Source organism: Mus musculus, chromosome 11, assembly GCF_000001635.26.
Source record: "Mus musculus strain C57BL/6J chromosome 11, GRCm38.p6 C57BL/6J".
NCBI lineage: Eukaryota > Metazoa > Chordata > Mammalia > Rodentia > Muridae > Mus > Mus musculus.
In genome coordinates, this window is record NC_000077.6 from 63,047,184 (window position 1) to 63,066,355 (window position 19,172).

At 43.7% G+C, this 19,172-nt stretch overlaps 1 protein-coding gene and 1 long non-coding RNA gene across 2 annotated transcripts in view; both read left to right on the plus strand.

The window, feature by feature from the left end:
• Nucleotides 1-4,148: 4,148 nt before the first annotated feature.
• Nucleotides 4,149-8,158, plus strand: Gm36874 (predicted gene, 36874). Its single transcript, NR_168671.1, has 3 exons — nt 4,149-4,199; nt 7,639-7,689; nt 7,907-8,158. It is a non-coding gene; the product is annotated as a predicted gene, 36874 (long non-coding RNA).
• Nucleotides 8,159-14,475: 6,317 nt separating this feature from the next.
• Nucleotides 14,476-19,172, plus strand: part of Tekt3 (tektin 3) — a 33,302-nt gene continuing 28,605 nt past the window's right edge. Inside the window, exon 1 of the mRNA NM_027660.1 lies at nt 14,476-14,594. The gene's annotated coding sequence lies outside the window, so the exon portion shown is untranslated. The remainder of the gene's footprint in view (nt 14,595-19,172) is intronic.

Consider the following 19,172-nt stretch of genomic DNA (forward strand, 5'->3'; position numbering starts at 1 on the left):
AAAGGTAGTACTTGGGACAGAGTCATCTGACTGCTTGCACATACTATTCCTATCCGCGGTAGAAAACTAACTATAGACCTTTCTGTTTAGTTTCTCTGTTGCTGTGATAAACACTGTGACCAAAAGCAGCCTGGGAAGGACTTCATCTTACACATCCACATCGGAGTCCATCATTGAGAAAAGTCAGGACAGGAACTCAAGCAAGAACCCAGGGACAGGATCTGAAGCAGGAGCATGAAGGAATGCTGCTTACTGGCTTGTTCCTGGTACATTGCACCCTACCTTTCTTGTTCAGTACAGGCTCATGTGCCCAGGGATGGCACCATGCACAGTGGGCTGGACCTTCCTTCATCAATTAGCAATTAAGAAAATGCTCCACAGACATGCTCACAGGCTAATCTGATGGTGGCAGTTCTTTAACTGACATTCCCCCTTCCCAGGTCACTCTTGCCTAAGTAAAGTTGCCAAAAACAAGCCAGCATACTGACCAAATAGCATAACAGCAGAACATGTCTTCTGCATGGACAGAGTGCTTCTGTACTCATGTCACAGGACCGTGATCGACAGCCCTGAGTTAAGAATCTGCAAAGCTTCCTGGAAGCCAGGCAGGAGAGGGTGAGTCTTTGTTGTTTGAGTTGCACTGGAACTATGAGCTTCCTAGTTTTGGATTCATGCAACCTTAAAATAATTTTAGAAAAATGCCATAGTACCATAGTACCTCTTACTTGTTAAAACTGACACATGAAAATTATTATAAGTGTAGGCTTAGATTTTTCAAAACCTACTTTGATAAGGAATTTTACTTACTGAACCATGGTTGCACATACTTGTAAACTCTCAGTGCTAACCTCTGATAGTAACTATCAGAGCCAGGTTTCAGCGCCAGTCCTGTCCAACCATGTTTAGATCAGTAGATAAGCTTAGAAGTAGTACTCTTCATTCTTGACTTAGAAAACAACTTTTCATGAGCTATAAATTTAAATTAACCAGATAATTTGGCATGAGGCATTCAATAGACAGCTCTCTAACATCTGTTCAGTTTGTAGAAAAGTAACCAGAGGCGTTTGATTGTTCGTGACTGATGTACCTCCTTTGTACTTCTGGCTTGGGTACTCCAGCGCGCCGTCACGGAAAAATAATGATTGTTGCTTTATGAGCATACTTTAAACCAATGTAGAGCAATTAAACATGTCCAGAGGCTGCAATGTGTCGCTTTAATAAAGTCACATGGTATCCAAGATCTCCCATTAGCTATCTCGAAAGTTTAACTAACTGCTGCCAACCAAGGCTCCCCCTGTGCTGCATCTCTGTGAGCAGTCAGCCATCCTCTCCATCTCCCCTTTCTATGCCCCTTCCAGGCTTTGTCAACCATTATTCTCTGGAGTTCTTTAGAAATCAACGTTAGTGTCCCCATATACATGAGAATGTATAGTATTTGTATTCTTTTTATACTTTTTTTTTGAGACATGTGGCCTTGGCTGGTCTACAACTTGCTATGCAGACCAGGATGGCCTCAAACTCATAGATTCCGGCCTGTCTCTGTCTCTTGAGTGCTCAGATTAAAGGTGCATACCATCATAGCAGGCCTGGTTTACAGTCTTTCATATGAAATCTTCCAGCTGTGTCCACATTACTGCGTGTTACAAAGCATCTTGTCCTTGCTAATGACTGAGTAGTATTTAGCTATGCTTTCTTCATCCATCCTTTCACTGCCATCTCCAGTGACTCCAGATGTCTGGCTGACTGAGTGCACATCCTTTGTCTGTGCGCCCAGCAATGGGATGGCTCTGTCACGTGGTGGTTCTTCCCTTCATGTTCTAGGGAGCATCCATACCGTTATTTAAGGGTGACCCCAATATACATCCCCATCAACAGTATATGAGAGACCCCCTTACTCATGCCTTTACAAGCATGAAATATTACTTGAAATTCCTGGGTGTATATATATGGCAGGAATAAAGTATTACGTCCCTATTGCTATTTCTAAGGTGTGTGGCTGGAAATGTGTGTGAACTACAGAAGGTCAGCTATGTGAGTCACAATACACCACGGCCTAAATTAGAACTTGGGTGAACCTACATTAAGTTGAGAGGTGGGAGAGGAAACCACTTTTAAAAAGTCATTTAAAAATAGTTGTTACCTTTAGAAGCCCTTGTTCTTTTCTGTAAGAGGTGATGATGTCACCCAGCATCGTTGGCTACATTGTAGCCCTGCATAATTGGGCTCTGCTTGCAGTCGTTCTGCTAAGAGGCCGCGTGGAGCATCTGTTCTGCTCCATGCTGTGGTGGGTTCAGGGAGACTGGGAAGAAACAGCTGATGTGTGTGTGGCTTTACAAGTTCCTAGACATTCCCTTCATTATCCTTCTCTAGTCGCATAGGAGCGATGATACACTGAGTGGGGAGGGAGAGGATGTGATTGTTCCTGTGTTATGTGCACAACAGCTTGTGAAGTTGATGCTGGTATGCAGACTTCATAAGAGATGGGAGCCTCAGAAAGGCCAACGGCTGGTTCAGTATGCTGCACAGGTAAGGTTCCAGGCCTAGACCAGCTGTCAACATCTGCCTCACTGCTGTATTAGTTACTTCACTAGTCGCTGAGACAAGACACTGGCCCAGAAGCAAGTTAAGGGAGGGTTTGAGAGAGCAATCCATCATAGCTCTGGTGGCAGGATCAAGCTGATCATGTTATGTCCACAGCTAGGAAGCACAAAGGAATGAATACTGGTACCCCATTTATTTCTCCCCCTTTCCCTTTTTATTTGGCTTGGGACTCTAGCTTATGGGAAGGCTTTGGAGAGACACTTGGGATCTTGACAAGCCTTTTAGAGACATGTGAGGTGGGACAGGGGGATATGGTGTTGATCTCAGATGAGCATCCATGTTTAGTTAGACCCGTCTGGAAATGTGCTCACAGACACTCCCACAGATATGTCTCCTAGATGAGTTAAGAACCAGTCAAGTTGCCAGTGATGATTAACCACCACAATTACTAAGCCTATAACCTTCCCATCATGCCATGGGGCCCACTATAGATTAAAAAAGTACACCTGACATCTCCTGGCTGGACCATGCAGCATTGTAGCAATGGTGGGGGCTCCAGATAGGGCCTGGGGAAGCTGCTACTGTAGGGAACTACAGTCTCCAGGGCATGTAGCAACAGAAGGGTATGCAGTTGGCTCTTCTTAGTTCTTTGCATCTTCATGACACAGAAGGAAAAGGAAATCTTTGTTTGGAAGAATTCCAAAGAGTATGATGGTGACATGGCTGCTAGTGGCTAGGGGCTCCTTACCTGTGGCCGTGCACTTCCCTGTGCATACACCCATCCAGTGTTGTCTGACTAGAGCCACCACAGTACAATGTGGGTGTTTGCAGGCCCGGTGCCCTCCAGGGGAAGAACAACAGACCAGCTCTCAGAATTCTCAGCAAGGACCTGCACACTGTTCTCAGTGCACACGTGACTTCAGAGGGCAGGTGGAAGCAGCAGTGTGTTTGTGGACAGCTATGGGTAAAGCCTTTCATTTCTGAGAGCTGAGAGCTGACAAAAGAGAGCCCGCACGGCATGGTATTGCTCATGGTCCTTGCTACGTTTATCTGCATGGTGATCCAAAGGTTGTTCTGCATGAGATAAGAAATAATATAGTAAGCATTTTGTAACTTTCCCTTTGTACTCAGAAAAGTAACTTGTAGGAGAGAGAGTAATATATTATATATGTGATATATGGTATATATTAGTAAAGTGTGTGTACATATATGAACATGGTCTACATCTTATACATGGTATACATCTGCATCATCATAAAAATATAGAGGTTATTATGTTATTTAGCATTCTATCACTGTGGCAAAACACCTAAGATAACCGAGCTAAAAGGTGCTTCCAGAGGCATTAGTTCGTGGGTGCTCGCCTATGTTGTTAGGCCTCTAGCAGCATAGCACACCATGTTGGGAGTGTTTGGTGAAGGCCTGCCCACCGCTTGATAGCCAGAAAGCAAAGACAGGAACAGAAAGTGTCTGGCAGTTCAGTACTTCCTCTTCAGGGTACATCCATCATGGCCTAGCTTCCTTACACTAACCCCTGCCTCCTTCAGTGAGCTGAGGACCAACCTCTCCACAACGAGACCTTTGTAAGACACTTCCGCATTACAGCCACAGTGTGTCTATTAGCTGTGCATATGTGTAAGCAAGTTCCGAGGACTGAGGTAACCAACAGGATATCAGGATATTTGGGGAGATGATGAAGTGAACTTTCTGGGTGTTTGCAAGTTTTTTGATGTTGTTTGTGGGGTTTTTGTTGTTGTTGTTGTTGTTTGGTTGTTTGTCTTGAAATTGCTTTTCTAAGCTTAGTCTCTAGGCAACCCCTGGATGAAAGATGTACAGCTGGGGTCAGGCGGGGGTGGGGTAGGCTCCAGGATGAGGCATGTGCTAAAAAAAAAATAAAGTTTTCATGAAAATGTTCTGGGTAGGCTGCTGGGTGTAGTGCAAAGGATGCTGGAGGCAGTTGTTCGGAGCCTTGTGGGTGAATCTGGACAAGTTCACTTGTGGCCTTGTTTCCCCATCTGGTAAAGGAGCGTGGACTGGGCACCCACAGAGCTCCTTCTAGCCTCCATGTTCAATGTGATTCCCCCAACTCAGTTATCTGAAATGTATTTTAGATGGCATGTGCTCCTTGGGAGTCCTGAAGCATTCTTTTGGAAAACTGAAGAGACATAGAAATAAATTAAGCCCATAAATAATAATTAATAAAAAAATCAGAAATCTTCGTTTGCAAGCCAACTTTTGGTAACTCTCTCCTGTGGAGGTTACGGATACACAAAAATGGCCATCTTGAAGGAAGAGCATGGGTTTGCTTCCTTGCCTTTGCCCAAGGTTGGTGTGCGCAAAGCCCATCCGAGCAAAACTTTCAGACCTGGCATCGTTTCCTATGTAATGACATGACATCCATACGGATGGGCATCCAACCCGGCTTGCTGGATCTGCGGGGACAGTGAGTATGCCAGGGAGAACGCTCCCTGGGAGATCCCGATGAGTCACCCCTGCACTTGGGAAATGAGCAGACTAGAATGTCTGCATACTGTGACTCCCATGAGCTGAGTCCTGGCTTTGGAGAAGCACTTTGGGATCTTGACAAGCCTCCTGGAGGCCTCCGATGTTGACTCCAGACAAACACGCATCTTATTGGCTGACATTTGCTTGAGTCTATAAAATACTGGCTTCCATTTTTAGTGTGGAGGTGGGATATAATGCTGGTACCTTTCTGGTTCACAGCCTCCCTATTGTAAGTACCCAGAGGCTGTCCAACCTGGTTCCTAGTTACTGCAATACTCTTAGGTTCTAGCCTGTTCACACTCAAAACCTTAACTTGGCTGCTGAAAGGGCTTGTGGGAGACAAAGGGGGACATGGCTGCCATTCTATGACTTTGGGAATACACTAGGCCTCTCCGTGTCAGTGTCCTCTCTGCTTATGTGGAGCACTTTCTGTATTCATCATCTAGTGTAGTTGGATTCGAACTTAGCTCCACGTTGCTTCTGTTGAAACTGTTATGGTCTACTTGGTGATTTTGAGTATCCCCTTTTAAAAGAACCTAGCAACGAATGACCAGACACCTCTGTTCGTCAAGCAGGCTTCTCCAGCTTGAATTTTAGGATGTATTAAAACTAAGGACAGTCAATGACCCTTGAAAAGCGAAAGTTATAGACCGGAAGGAGAGTCTGACTTAAGAACACCCTGGAAACGGGAGGGTGCTTGGACTCTGGAAAGGCCCTTAGGGTGCAGTCAACTAGGTTCCTAGTGACAAGGTTATCTCATGACTCTGACAGAGCATGTCTGTGCTTCTCAATGAGAGTTTCATGACATGTAATGTAATGACTCAACCACTGTCTCTGACTCAAGATCCACCCTCCCAGGAGGATCTGTTTATATTTACTTTTTATTCCAGGCAACCCCTATCTGCTGGCTAGCCTGACTATGAACGAGCCAGGTGCTCACCAATCAGTGTGGCTCAAGAGTGCCGGAAGTAGGCAGAGAACTTGGCATTGGAAGCATGGCCACTGTCTCAGGCTGGAATCCCCAGAAGCAGACCCCATGGAGTCCTGGGAAAGTGATGGATCAGGAAATGTGGGGAGGAAAATAAACAGAGAAGTGGGAGTGTGGTTCCAGAAGGTCACTAGGGAGAAGCAGGAGGTGACTCTGGGTCCTTTCCAGGAGAAGCTCCACTAGAGACACTGTCCCATCCCTGAGTGGTGCCAGTCAGAGGCAGCACAACTGGGATATTTATGCCCTAGATTCATTTATTTTTGGTTAAGGGTTAGCCTGAGGCACAAATCTTCAGGTGATTTCAGCCTCTCTTTGTGACAGCAGAATAGGTTTTAACATTCTGAGACCATCTTCCTTCCTACTGACACAGGAGCCAACTGTCAAGGGTAACATAGCTTTGGGAGCCCATGCTCCCCCAAAGGCCCTAAGATCCCAGGGGACAGAAGTTGGAACAGTGACTATACTGATTGACTACAGTTGTGGCTGGATACATTCCATGTAGTGAATTGATTTTCACTTATTACCTCTTGTTCATGTTACTGGCCAATGTGCAGTTGCCATTAATGAAGCAAAGAAACATGAATCACTGTCATACTCATTCATGGTAACAAGACAAAATGGAGGTGTATTTTGGAATGAGCGTGTTTGAGTTGAAGTGCAGTATGTATGTTGTGTGTCTGGGATGGTATAAGTGAATTCTCCACAGAATCAGATAACTCCTTTCAAACACAGGAACCAGTTTAATGGCTATAGACACGAAGCCCTTAGTTTAATGTGTGGTCTCCCATTTTATACCCCACCCTTAAATTGGAGAGCAACACAGAATCTCTCTGTAGCCCAGGGTAGCCTCAAACTTGTGATCCTCTTGTCTCAGAGTCCAAGCACTGGCATTGCAAATGTGGGTTCCAGTGCTTTCTTGGTGGAGAAAACTTTGCCAAGCCTTAATGTGTGGCCTTTGATTGTGCTGCCTGCTATAAATATGGCTGTCACAGTCAGTTTTGAGCTACCAATGGAAAACCACTGAATGTAGAGTTGGGCGATAACAGTAGGACACCATTAGCTCCTTCAATCGTACAAATTTAACAAGATCCTGCTTCAAGCCACTCTGGGCCAGTCCTAGCACTCCGTCCCTGGCTTTCTCTGCCTCGAATGATGCTGAAGGCTAAAAAGCAATCAGGCACATGGAGTGATCAAAAGTCGGCAATGCCAACTCTGATTCTCTTTGATGCTCTGTCTCCATCTTATCAAGTTTCCAATGTCCTTCCACGGGTAGCTGAATACAGACACTAATTTCTGTCCTGAAGATCCTGTTATAACTCCTGGATCAGACACAGTGCATCTTTTCTGAGAACAGCTGGTGTCTTTCTGTTTGGAGACACATGCTCACTACACTTTTTACAGAATCCTAGACAGCAGATCACACACTGACCTTAGAGCCCGAGATGTTTCATAGCTGACACAGCCTCTAACCAGTGGTTTGTTTACTTTTAAAAGATAGTATAAAATACAATCTAATACTATCCATAATCAACATTTACCCCTTTATGACTTTTCCTAAATGATTTCCCTTCCTCTCCCTAAGTATCTTACTTTATCTCTTTCAGATAGTTGAGATCTCGGCTATAAGGATGAATCACTCTTGGTTGTTGTGAATGGTGAGTAATTTATGATACAAGACTATCAGTAAATACCAGAGATTTCTAAGGTGAACTCTTAGGGCAGCTCTTGATCGCGCCAGAACGTCTTCAGGCATGAAGACTAGTTAACCATGTAGAAGACTGGTTAACCATGTAGCTGGGCTTCTAAGTAGTTGGTGGTTACTCCCTTATATACCTTGCTTGAGAACTTCAAACCTGGATTTCGTTTCCCCAGAGCTATATTTCTCCATGGAAAAGAGAGAAGAAGCAAGTCCCACTGCAAGCCCCTACAGAAGTCTGCAGTTCTCAAGGAGTAGCTGTTCAAGGACGGCTGAACTTCTATCTGTTTTGAGGCAAGAATGTCAACAGAGCATCTGGACAATTCTCTTCTCTCTGGGGTGATTAGATGCCATTAGCTTTGTTTCTAGCTCCTCTGGGAGTGGACTGGGGTTTATCCCATAATACAGTGCCAGTGAGTTCCAAAGGAGATTCTGGTCTCTCTTTCTCTAATTATTATGCCCATTCATTCAGTAAACACTGTTAGACAGGCATGGTAATGCTGAGGATAACAAGCAGGATGTGTGGGGGGAGATATAGATACAGAGGGAATATTACAGGTTGGAGTTACGTGGTCCCAGGTTAGGTTCCAGCTAAGTTATCTAATGTGATTTCAGTTAACTTACCTGACGTGTAAATCCATGTTATGGGTCACAGTGAAAAGTGCAGGTGACATGGTGTACGTAGAGGTAGAGCAATTCACGTGCCCTCGAATGGTTCTTGTGAGTAAGGCTGGGAGAACACTGTCCCTGTCCTCACAGGACTCAGTGCAATGGGAAAGGAAATGTGAGCACAAATGATCAGCAGATGATGACAGGTACTGTGTGAGCTCACTACTTTCCACTTGACTGGAAGCAAAACTGTAAGAGCGTGCCATTCCGAGTTCTGTCTGCTAACCACAACCCATGCTCTTGGCTGCATTTACAGACTTACACTCTCTAGAACTACCTCCAATAGGGTGTGCCCTGCAATAACATGCTGTGAAAAAGTCCACGCAATCGAAAAAGCTGAGTGCAGAACACACCTCACAAATAGCCTAGTAACATAAGCAAACACAGCAGTGACTTCGGATGTCATCTTAGCCTTGTTGTGAATGATAAAAATTCTCACTGGTTGTATCCAGTCAAGTTCCCTGCCTGATCCTGCAGAAGCACTTCTCTGAGATGGTTAGTATTCCATTCTGCATTTTAAACCCACTTTGATCTACTAGGCAAGTTATAGATTGAAATTACAATATTTATGAGAAGTATAGCTTTCCAGTTAAGAACTCATGGGGAATAACACCTCAGATGTTGATGGTATGAATTCAAATAAAATTCCTCAAATTTGTTTCTGAGAGATTTATTTCTGAGAATGCTGACAATGAGCGCATTTTGAGAACTCATAATATTCTAAAATACAGATGACAAATGTTTCTTTTATCTCTTCCAAAGTGTGAATGTTTCCAATTTCCCTTCATACAGAGCAACAACACATAAGTAGGAACTTAGATGGCACAAGCAGTCAGATCTTGCTGACTACATAAGTGGTGTTTTCTATTTTCTCTGTTTAAACATTCCCTCTCCTCTCCAAACACCCCGCCCATCCCCTTTGCACATATTTCAGTTTTCCATTAACTATTGTCTCCCATACCTAGCCACATACCCAATGGCAGAGCCATCCTCAAATCTCACATCAGAATGTCAGGTATTCCTATGACGTTGCTATGGAAAAGCCTGGCCATTGGTTGGGAAATATGTATATATATGTATATGTATATGTGTGTGTATATATATATATATATATATATATATATATATATATATAAATTTTTTTCCTCTTTTTGACCAAAGTGCACATTGGTTCACCCTTGCCTTTGACCGTGGCTAGGCAGCACATCATGGTAAAAGTGAATGGAAGAATAATTCTGCTCATTTCGTGGTAGATGAGAAACAGAGGCAGCAAGGGGAAAGGGCCAGAGTACCAGAATCCCCTGTGATCAAACTTCCTTTTGCAAAGCCGATCAGGTTAGATGCTCCATCACATCCCAGAAGTATAATAGGCTGGACCTGTTACACTTGGTATAAGCACCTTTAGAAGATTTTAGATCTACATGTTCTGCAGGCCTGACCCTTCCCATTTTGTAGGTGTCATTACCAAGACTGCCCCATTAAAGGAGATTGTCCTGAAAACTTTTTACCAGAGAACCTTTGCCCTAGAATCAGCTTGACCCACTCTCATAAGTCTCAGATAAGCTAATTCAATAGACTGTCCGTGCTTACTGACTTCTGGCACGTGCGATCCTTCCCCCTGGGGATGTAGCTGGAGTCAGAGGATGCACCAGTATGAAGGGCAGTGCCTGGTGTGGCAACATCTATATATTGCATATTGGTTCTGGGTTTTCGATTTATCGTTGTTTCAAGTGTATTTACTCAGAATATAGGTAAGATGTTAGAGCCAGACTATCAAGCATGGGTTTATAGTCTGGGTAATGTTCATGTCATCTGCCCTCCAAGCCTCCATTGCAACATTTAGAAAATGACATAATAGAATAGTCTATTTAGAGCACTATGAAATGTGGCTGTGATGGTGCACGACCAGACCATGTGGGGAGACCCTGTTTCAAAAAGAGACCTATCTTTGCCATAATTCAGGCAGGAGATGTGGTGACTTTAGCTCTAATGGTGGCATGGGAGACTGACAGAGATGAATGCATTTAGCCACCTTTTTCTAGGCACGGGAAAGAGGTGGAAAGTCTCATGCACAAGGGAGGGAAAGGAATTAATGAATTCACAGTTCTCTTTGAGAAGTGTGCTCTTTTTCCCAGAAGGGCAGCTCGAAGCAAGGTATGCCCAGTGCTACTCTTTCAAGAGAGCATCTTTATGTCTGGGACACATACACTGATAACAGGGAAGAATCTTTAGAGTTGGAGAGCCAAGTCCACACCTAAGAAACTTATATCCAGCTCTGTCATGATGGTCATTTGTGAAAGACAAAGATAATGTGGGGAGAAGGAACCTTGGTGTGGAGTTGGTAGAAGTGTAATTTAGTGCAACCATCATGGAAAACTGGATGGCAGCTGATCAGAAGCTAAAGGTAGAACAACCACAGTCCAAAGTCCCACTCATATATATGTTCAAAGGAACTGAAGTCAGGGTGTCAAGAGACCCACTGGTATGTCAAGCTTATTGCAGCAGTAACCATAAGAGCCAAGCTATAAAAGCAACCTAAGTGTCTGTCCCCGTTTGTTGTGCTGCTGTGATAACACACTGACCAAAACCAATTTGAGTGGGAAGGGATTATTTTATCTTAAACTTTCAGGTACCAGTCCATCACTGAAGGAAGTTGGGGCATGAACTCAAAACAGGAACTTGGAGGCATGGACTGGTGCAGAGACCTCTGTGGAATGCTCCTTACTGTCTTCCCTCCATGGCTAGATCTGCCTGCTTTCTCATACAACATAGCATCACCTGTGGTGTGTGTATGTCACGGGGTGGGACTCCTACATCAATCATGAATCAAGAGAATGTTGTACAGGGACATTCCCATAAGCCAACTGATGGAGGCAGTTCCCCAGTTGAGGGTCCCTCTTTCCGGGTGGCTCTAGTTTGTGTCAAGTTGACAAGAAACTAACCAGTGTAGTGTCTGCCGTTGGAGGGATGGGCATAAAATGTGTGGTCCATTACACAACTAGAATGCCATTGCACAACATATGCATACTTCAAAATATCATGTTGCAGACTATAAACACATAGACCTGTCTTTAATTAAATGTTGTTTTAAAAGAGAAACTAAAACCAAACCCAAAGCCTCAGACCTTTTCTTTGCCAAATTTCTGACAGGGCAGTTTCCACTCTGAGGGCCTCTGTCTCTGCCACATTGGAATGCCCTGTCCCACCCAGCTGTCACTTTCTCCTATTGCAGAACCAGTTGATTGATGCCATTCCCAGAGCACCCTGAACAACATTTTCCCAAGAGCAGGAACATCTGGGTTCGCCTGAGACCTTCCCTGTTTCATAGCTCCTACGATGCTGAGCCCATGCACCATTTGCTGTTCTCTCTCCAGGTCCTAAAACACATTAGTGAGCCTTTAATAAACAGTAGCTGTCTGGGTGGGCATGCCTAGTCTGTGACTTTATCTCAGCTGAGAACAACAAAGCAGAAGACAAAAGAAGAGCTTCTCTGTTTTGCTCTGAAAATGAGGTCCTTGACACATGGAAGGAGATGGTGCATGGATATAGTTCATCTGGTCAGGGAGCTTACAGTCTGTGGAAGCCATTTTGCAGGATGGCAGTGGCACAAGACTGTCCTTTACAGAGCGCTGTGCTAGATGAGACCCTATGTCAGAGACTTAGATACAGGAGCTAGCAACACACCTCAGTTAGATGGGGTCTCATGATATTAGGTAGAAATCCATGCGGGAGGGGATCTGAACCAGATGCCATTTATTTAGATGGGGAAGGAGAGGGAAGGGAAGCAGAGGGGAGAAGAAGAGAGGAGATGGGAGGAGACGGGGAGAAGTGAAGGAGAGGAGAGAGGAGGAGAGGGAAGGGAAGGGAAGGGAAGGGAAGGGAAGGGAAGGGAAGGGAAGGGAAGGGAAGGGAAGGGAAGGGAAGGGAAGGGAAGGGAAGGGAAGGGAAGGTCAATACTTGAAGAAGCAGATGAATAAGCATATTTAATAGGAATAAGCTAACAGTGGGAGGTCCCTAGGCACAGAGAAGAGGGGGTGGTGAGATGGTGGAGGGGCTACTTCAGGCATCTAGACCATGGGATGCACTGTGCTTCCAAGTAAATGTTAGTGAGAAAATCTTTTCCTAAGGAAAGATCATGGACAAGGGAAATGGACATGCTAAAGTTTGGAGCCAACTTTGTTGGTTTGTCTGTAGTTGGCAGCTAAATTCTGTTCTCACAGAGCGTCCAATGTGTAACAGGAGTTTTAGGAGAGGATGTAGCAAGGTGCACAGAGCTAAGTAGAGATTTTTGAAGAGTAGCCAAGTGAGAGAGCAACATATGCCCACAGATAGCAACCTCTGTTTGGGAAAACAAGAAGGAGCATGAGTGAGCCCCTGAGATGGACCCGGTGGACAGAGTCCTGGCTCTTGGTAGACAAAGCTGCACCTGGTTTCTGATGAGGAAGTACAGTTGGCACAGGGCTGGTGGCTTCTGGATAAAGGCTGATGGTGGCTGATGATTGAGTGATAGAAAACCCCAGAGTGACTAGAAAGGAAGTCTGGTGACAGTAGGACAGAGGAAGGAAGTTATAGAGTTGGCCTCAAGCAGCCTTCTCTTTAGGCAAAGTTGTCTCAGTCAGCTCCATTGCCTCTCTATGTCCAAACCTCTGGTAAGTATCCTCCTCTGCTAAGCAGCACATGTGTGCATGCAAACCACAAATGTTGGTTGCTTAACTACTTTGTGGCAAGCACGATAAGGTGCAAGGATGATAATTACCTTTTAATTCTGGCAAACACTTGGCAATCATACAAGGGTATCTAACATATGTTTTTGTTTGTTTTGTTTTGTTTTTAAATTGATTGCTTCCCCCCTACCCCCCGTAAATAGAGTTGATCAATTTAACCCAATTTAACCAGGAAGTTTATAACACTTGTATGTTCATGCATTGCTTCAAAGACCAGGTTGTGCTGTGATTTCCCCTGTTTCTAAATCAAACACTGGATGACCAATGCTCAGTCCACATCATATTGAAGATGGTACAATACAGAGCATGAAAGATGACTCCATCTTCACTAGATCTCCGTTAAATTTGGTTCAGAAATTTCCAACTCTCAGGCCCCAAGAGGTAACATATCATGTTGGCAGCAGCTTGGGGGCATCACTGAAGCCCATCCTGAGTCCCGAGAATCAAGAAAAAGAAGTTTACTACACTTGAGAGGGAGATGGTTGCTTGGAAAGGCATCTCGAATCAGGATCAGGAGTTGCTGTCAGGAGGGAGAACAGGAAAAAGAGAAGGCTAGCAACGCAGTCCTGCGTGGGATATGACAGCCTCTGTGTAGCTTACCCAGTCATGCATCCAGACTAAGCATGGGACCGTCAGGTGGTCTCTGTAGTTACCCACCCCCGGCTTCTTGAGACAAGCATTCTGTGCTCATTGTCAGAAAGCCAAAGTCACTTAATGTGCACCCTGCTGGTACCACTCTAGCCGTCCCTGTTCACCTTCTTATGACTTCAGTTGGCACCAGCCTCTGCAATAACCAAGTTTCTAAATGGGTAAAACTGACGACCCACTCCCCTCTGCATGCCTATTGTCACATGTTAAGATCCCCTGGGAGCTGCCTCATCCTGGGAATGGCACACAAGGAACACCAAGAGTGATTAACTGGGGGGGGGGGGGGTGTCTTTCCTCTTAACAGTTACCAGTGTGAATTGTTAGGGCTGGCACAGCTAGGATGCCACCTCAAGGAGTATTAAATCCTCTAGGTCTGCATTTTAGGGATGCTCTACCACTGGGTGTGGCTAGGCCAATGACTGCCCCAACCCCCTCACCTGGTAAAAGAAATTTTATTAGGTCTTGGAAGGATGTGACAGTGATGGACTTGTAAGTAAAACATGTGGCGGTGTCGACAGAAATATTATTTGTGTTTACTGAAAACTTAAAAGAGGGAAGATCCCAAAGGTAGCTGGTGCGCCTTGGAATGGATAGGGAGTTCCAGTGCCTCCTGGACGCTCTAGTCTCCCAACACCCGCTATCCTTGCACGGTTACTACGCTCGTGAGCGTCCATAGCAACCGCCTAGGGCAGGGCTTCCCTGCTGGTACCCAATCCGCTTCCTACTAGGGACCCTGGCTGCGGTTGAGTGGTCCAAGGTTTGATGTCAAGTGGGGCTGGGCGAGCCAGCCTCTAGGGCCGCTGAGGGTCCACAGCGAGCACAGGTGAGTGATCTAGGAAAGTCCTGGCCCCCAGGGCTGCGGGATGTCTCACCCTCGGTCCCCAGGCAGCCCGGGTCTGCTGTCCCATCCTGTGGTCCACGGAAGGGGCATCCATCCTGTTTCTCACCTGCTTTTTCAGAGTATAGCTTGTGTCTGAAACCCAATCCCTCCTCTAAGGCTGCTTTCTCAGCCTAGGCTTCCAGGTAGCTTAGGGGAGGACTTGTTTCTGAAATTCAAACCAAGGCTAGTGTCCTCTGGTACTCCCTGTCTCTGGAGACTTTTTTTTTTTTTTTGGCGGTTAAAACCAAGTCTCTCAATACTGCCCTGGTACTTACAGTGTTGTAATAAGCAAATACTTGAGAAAGGAGAAACACTCTTTGCTTGGTTATTAAGAAAGGAAGCTGTGTTATGGATAGGTAAAAATATTTGATGAATCTAATAAAATATTCTATTCCTTTTATAAACAAAATATTTCGCACAATAATTCAGTGAATAACATCTGTATGCCAAGTCACCCTGTCCACCCCTTAAACGGTTACAAGGACAACCGTGACCTGCTTTGTGGCCCTCTTTTCCCAGGGTGCTCACCTACCAGAATTTAGTATATCCTTATATTCTGCATATTCTACACTTTTATCATGATATATCTAATCCAGATGCCAACACAGGTACTGCTTTAAGTGTATGCAATGATATGTAACAGACAATCTGCATCAAATGTGTTATGAATATACCTTACATCACCTATACAGCTGCTCTTTTAGTTTGCTCCCTTAAAACTACTGGAGAGTAATTCTTGGGCATTCTAATTGTTTCTGTATATGGGTGTCTCTGGGCAGACAGGTATGACAGTAAAAGTAGCTAGGGGTTTTCTTTCCCTTGCCCTGGGGAAGAATTCATTTGCATTTGTTTGTTTGTTTAAAGATAATTAAGTCTCTCCATGTTCTTATTTAACCTTAAAGCTGAAGTGTTTCATGTTGAAATTCAAGTCATGGCTTCTAATTTTGGTGTTTGTTTAAAAGACAAAATGTTTATATGATATGAAGAGAAGCTCTAGCTAAGTGTGGTATTTATTAACATGTATCTCTGGTCCCATCTGACCCTGGGTTAGCTACTGGAACCAGTGGACCTGGTTCTAGTCCTGTGGGTCTGTCTATGAAGCCGTCAAGCCTGTGCCTGCCACTGATCTGAGGCAGGGCGTGGAGCGAGGTAATGCAGTTTCTGGACTTGTGTCTTCTGGGGATGTTCTGTAAAGGTTTTTGCTCTTTTAAATATTTATGATCCTAAAGTCTTGACTAAAATATGCCGAGAAAATACATCCATTCAAGTCAAGCTCATCTTCTGAATTGTAAATGGATCTTTCCAGTATTTGTATTCTTGGTGGGGTCCATTGTATCTTTAGCAAATCAATATTTATAGTCGAGTACTATAGCACTTTCGGTATGTTAATACCTGTTGATCACACATTAAATGAATAAAGCCCAACACTGTTTGACTTTGTAGCACATCTCCTTTCTATTGTTAGTAACAAAATATAATGTATTTATTTATGTTTACTTATTGGAACCCTGGCTGGCCTGAAACTTGCTATGTATACCAGGCTGGTCTCAAAACTCATAGGAATCCACCTGCCTCAGCCTTCTAAGTACTGGAATTAAAAGCATGCACGTCACATCTGTATCCGAATGTCATTTAAAAAGCAAAAAGCCATGGTCTGGTCTAGGGCATGATCCCCATGCCTACTTCTATCTGTCTTCCCAAAGACCTTATTGAATTTCCATGCAAACAGAAGACAAATACAGTGTTAGCAAGTTTAGCAAGTGTTGCTCACACTTGCTTGGAGTGTGCCTGAGTTAGAATTTGGAGATCTAACACTGCAAAAGACACAATCGGCCAAGTGATCCAGAGTCTTTGTCAAGTGAGGTATGCATCAGAGGGTAGCTTGCAGGAGTCAGTTCTCTCTCCACTGTGTGGGTTCCTGGACCTGAATTCACTCCTCCGGGTTGGTTGTAGGTACCTTTATTCTCTGAACTGTCTGTTGGGCCTGAGCTGTCCACTGTTAGCATAACATTGGGAGTACTGTTGCCTTATTAGCCTTCTCACTGTTACCGTGGGTGACAATACTCCTCTTTCCTTCCTAATTTGCCTTCTCTTTCTTTTGGTAAGTCTGGCCAATTTGCTCATTTTATTGACAGTTTTATTGGTTTGCTTTTTTCGTGGATCCTTTTTCTGTTTCGTGGATGTTTCTCTTTGCTTTCTCTCCCCTCTGCTTTGGGTTTATTTTGCTTTTTACTTAGATTAAAACACACACCAGCAGAGGGACACACCTTTAATCTCAGTCTGGTCTACAGAGTGAGTTCCAGAACAGCCAGGACTACACAGAGAAACCTGTCCTAAAAACAAACAAACAAACAAAACACAAAAAGTAACAAAACAAAACAACCCCTTAAACAAACAAACCAATACAGATCATGGATTTGAGCTCACCACTTTCTAATATGAATGAAGATGTACCCTTTGTCCTCGTAGCAACTTTTGCTGTGTTTCATTAATTCACATAAGTTGTGTTTTGTTTTCATCCAGTTAAAGATAGTTTCCAGTCTCCCATGCTATTTCCACATTGATTCATGAGCTTTTAAGAATTGTATTGTTTAATTCCCTATAACTTGAGGGATTTCTAACTGTCCCTTATCAACCTATAACTTAATTTTGACATATTCAGGAAACATATGTAACTTGTATCGATTCAGTAGTTTAGGATACCTTAGGTCCAGTTAGTGTAGGTTATTTAAATGAGTATTAATCAGTATATATTTTCTATGAATTGCTGACAGAAGAGGATTGGATATCCAACTGCAATGGTGGACTTGCCTGTGCCTTATTTTAATCCTGTCAATCTTTGTGTTATATATTTATGTCAATGACTACAATAGACTTTTAACATCTCTTAAAATGTTATTTTATTTTTTATTATTGCATGTGTATGATATGTGTGTGAGTGCCGGTGGGTGTGTGTGGTGGTCAGAAGACAAGCCCTAGAGTTGGCTCTCTCCTTTCATCCTTACGTGGATTCCAGAGATATGCCTCAGGTCTTCTGGCTTGGGCAGCAGAGCACACTACCCAGTGAGCCATCTTGCCGTTGTCTCTCTTTGAGTGACCCTTCCACTCGTTTTTATCTCTGATCTTGTCCCAAGGTTTACTTAGCTTGATGTTAATATAGTAAATTAAAAATTTATTACTATTTACAAGTTGCATGCTTTCCTATACTTTCATTTTAAAATTTCCTGCTTTATATTTAAAATGCTTTTTCTAGATAATATACATTTAATATTCAATCTATGTGGAGGCTATTTAATATAAATCATTTATAATAAGATTGGATTTCTGTCTGTCATCCTGATATTTTGCTCCTCTTCTTATTTTCTCTTCCTCATATATGTTTTTGCCTTCTCTTCCTCCCAGCTCCTCTTCCCCCTCCCTCTTTTTTCCTTCCCCCACCTTTCTGCCTTCCCTATTCCCTCCTCCTCCTCTTCTCCTCTATCTCTTCCACCTCCCCTTCATCCTCTTTCTCTTCCTTCCTTTTTGACTTATTAGCTAGAACTATTATTATTATTATTATTATTATTATTATTTTAAGAGATTGCTTCAGGGCATCCATTTAAAAATGTTTTGGAGTTTGGGCTGAACTTTTTTTTTTACAAAGTATCAGCACTTTCAGCCTCAGACAGCCCTCAGACATGCAGATGTGCACACCACTCACGTGAAGCAAAATAAAATGTATTGATTAGAGTGTTGCTGTCTTATAATAGTAGTACGTTTCTTCCATCCCTGGCTCGGTGTCTTTATCCACTCTGCTGTAATGCCACATATGACATCACTTCTGGAATCTCCAAGGACACTTGTGAGATTATGAGGATTAAAGGTGACTGGACCTGAGTGATTGCTACAGAAATGGTGTTGATGTTTTCACTGTCGGAAAGCTCTTAGGCACACCCACTGGTCCTTTATTACCTTTTGAGGATGCCAGTTCTGCATATTGTATGCACTGCATATCTCAATATAGCACAAGCTATATTTATTTAAAGTCTGTCATTTACCTCAACCATTCAACCCTTAAGTGTACACTTCCATCCAAACCTTCTATCTGTGCTCTCACTGTCATATAGTGACTTCTATTTGATAAATTATACAATATTTTGTTACTTCGAGTAACTATCTTTTAAAGAAACTTGGGAGCTAGAAGGGGTTTTAATAACGCTAACACACATCCTTGCCATTTCTGACATGCCTCATTCTCTGTGTTGGATCCAAGGCTCCATCTGGGACACTTCCCTTTGCCTGAAGAACTTCCTGTGCAAGCCTGCTGCTGATGAATCCTTTCGACTTTTGTTTGAAAAAAAATCTTTTATACGGTTTTACTTTTTTTGAGGGATGTGTTGGTTGGGTTTTGTTTGTTGACACAAGCTCAGGACATCTGGGAAGAGGGAATCTTGAGAGCACACCATCAAATTGGCCTGTGGGCAAGTCTGTGGGGCATTTTCTTGATTAATGATTGATGTGAGCTGGACCCACCCACTGTGG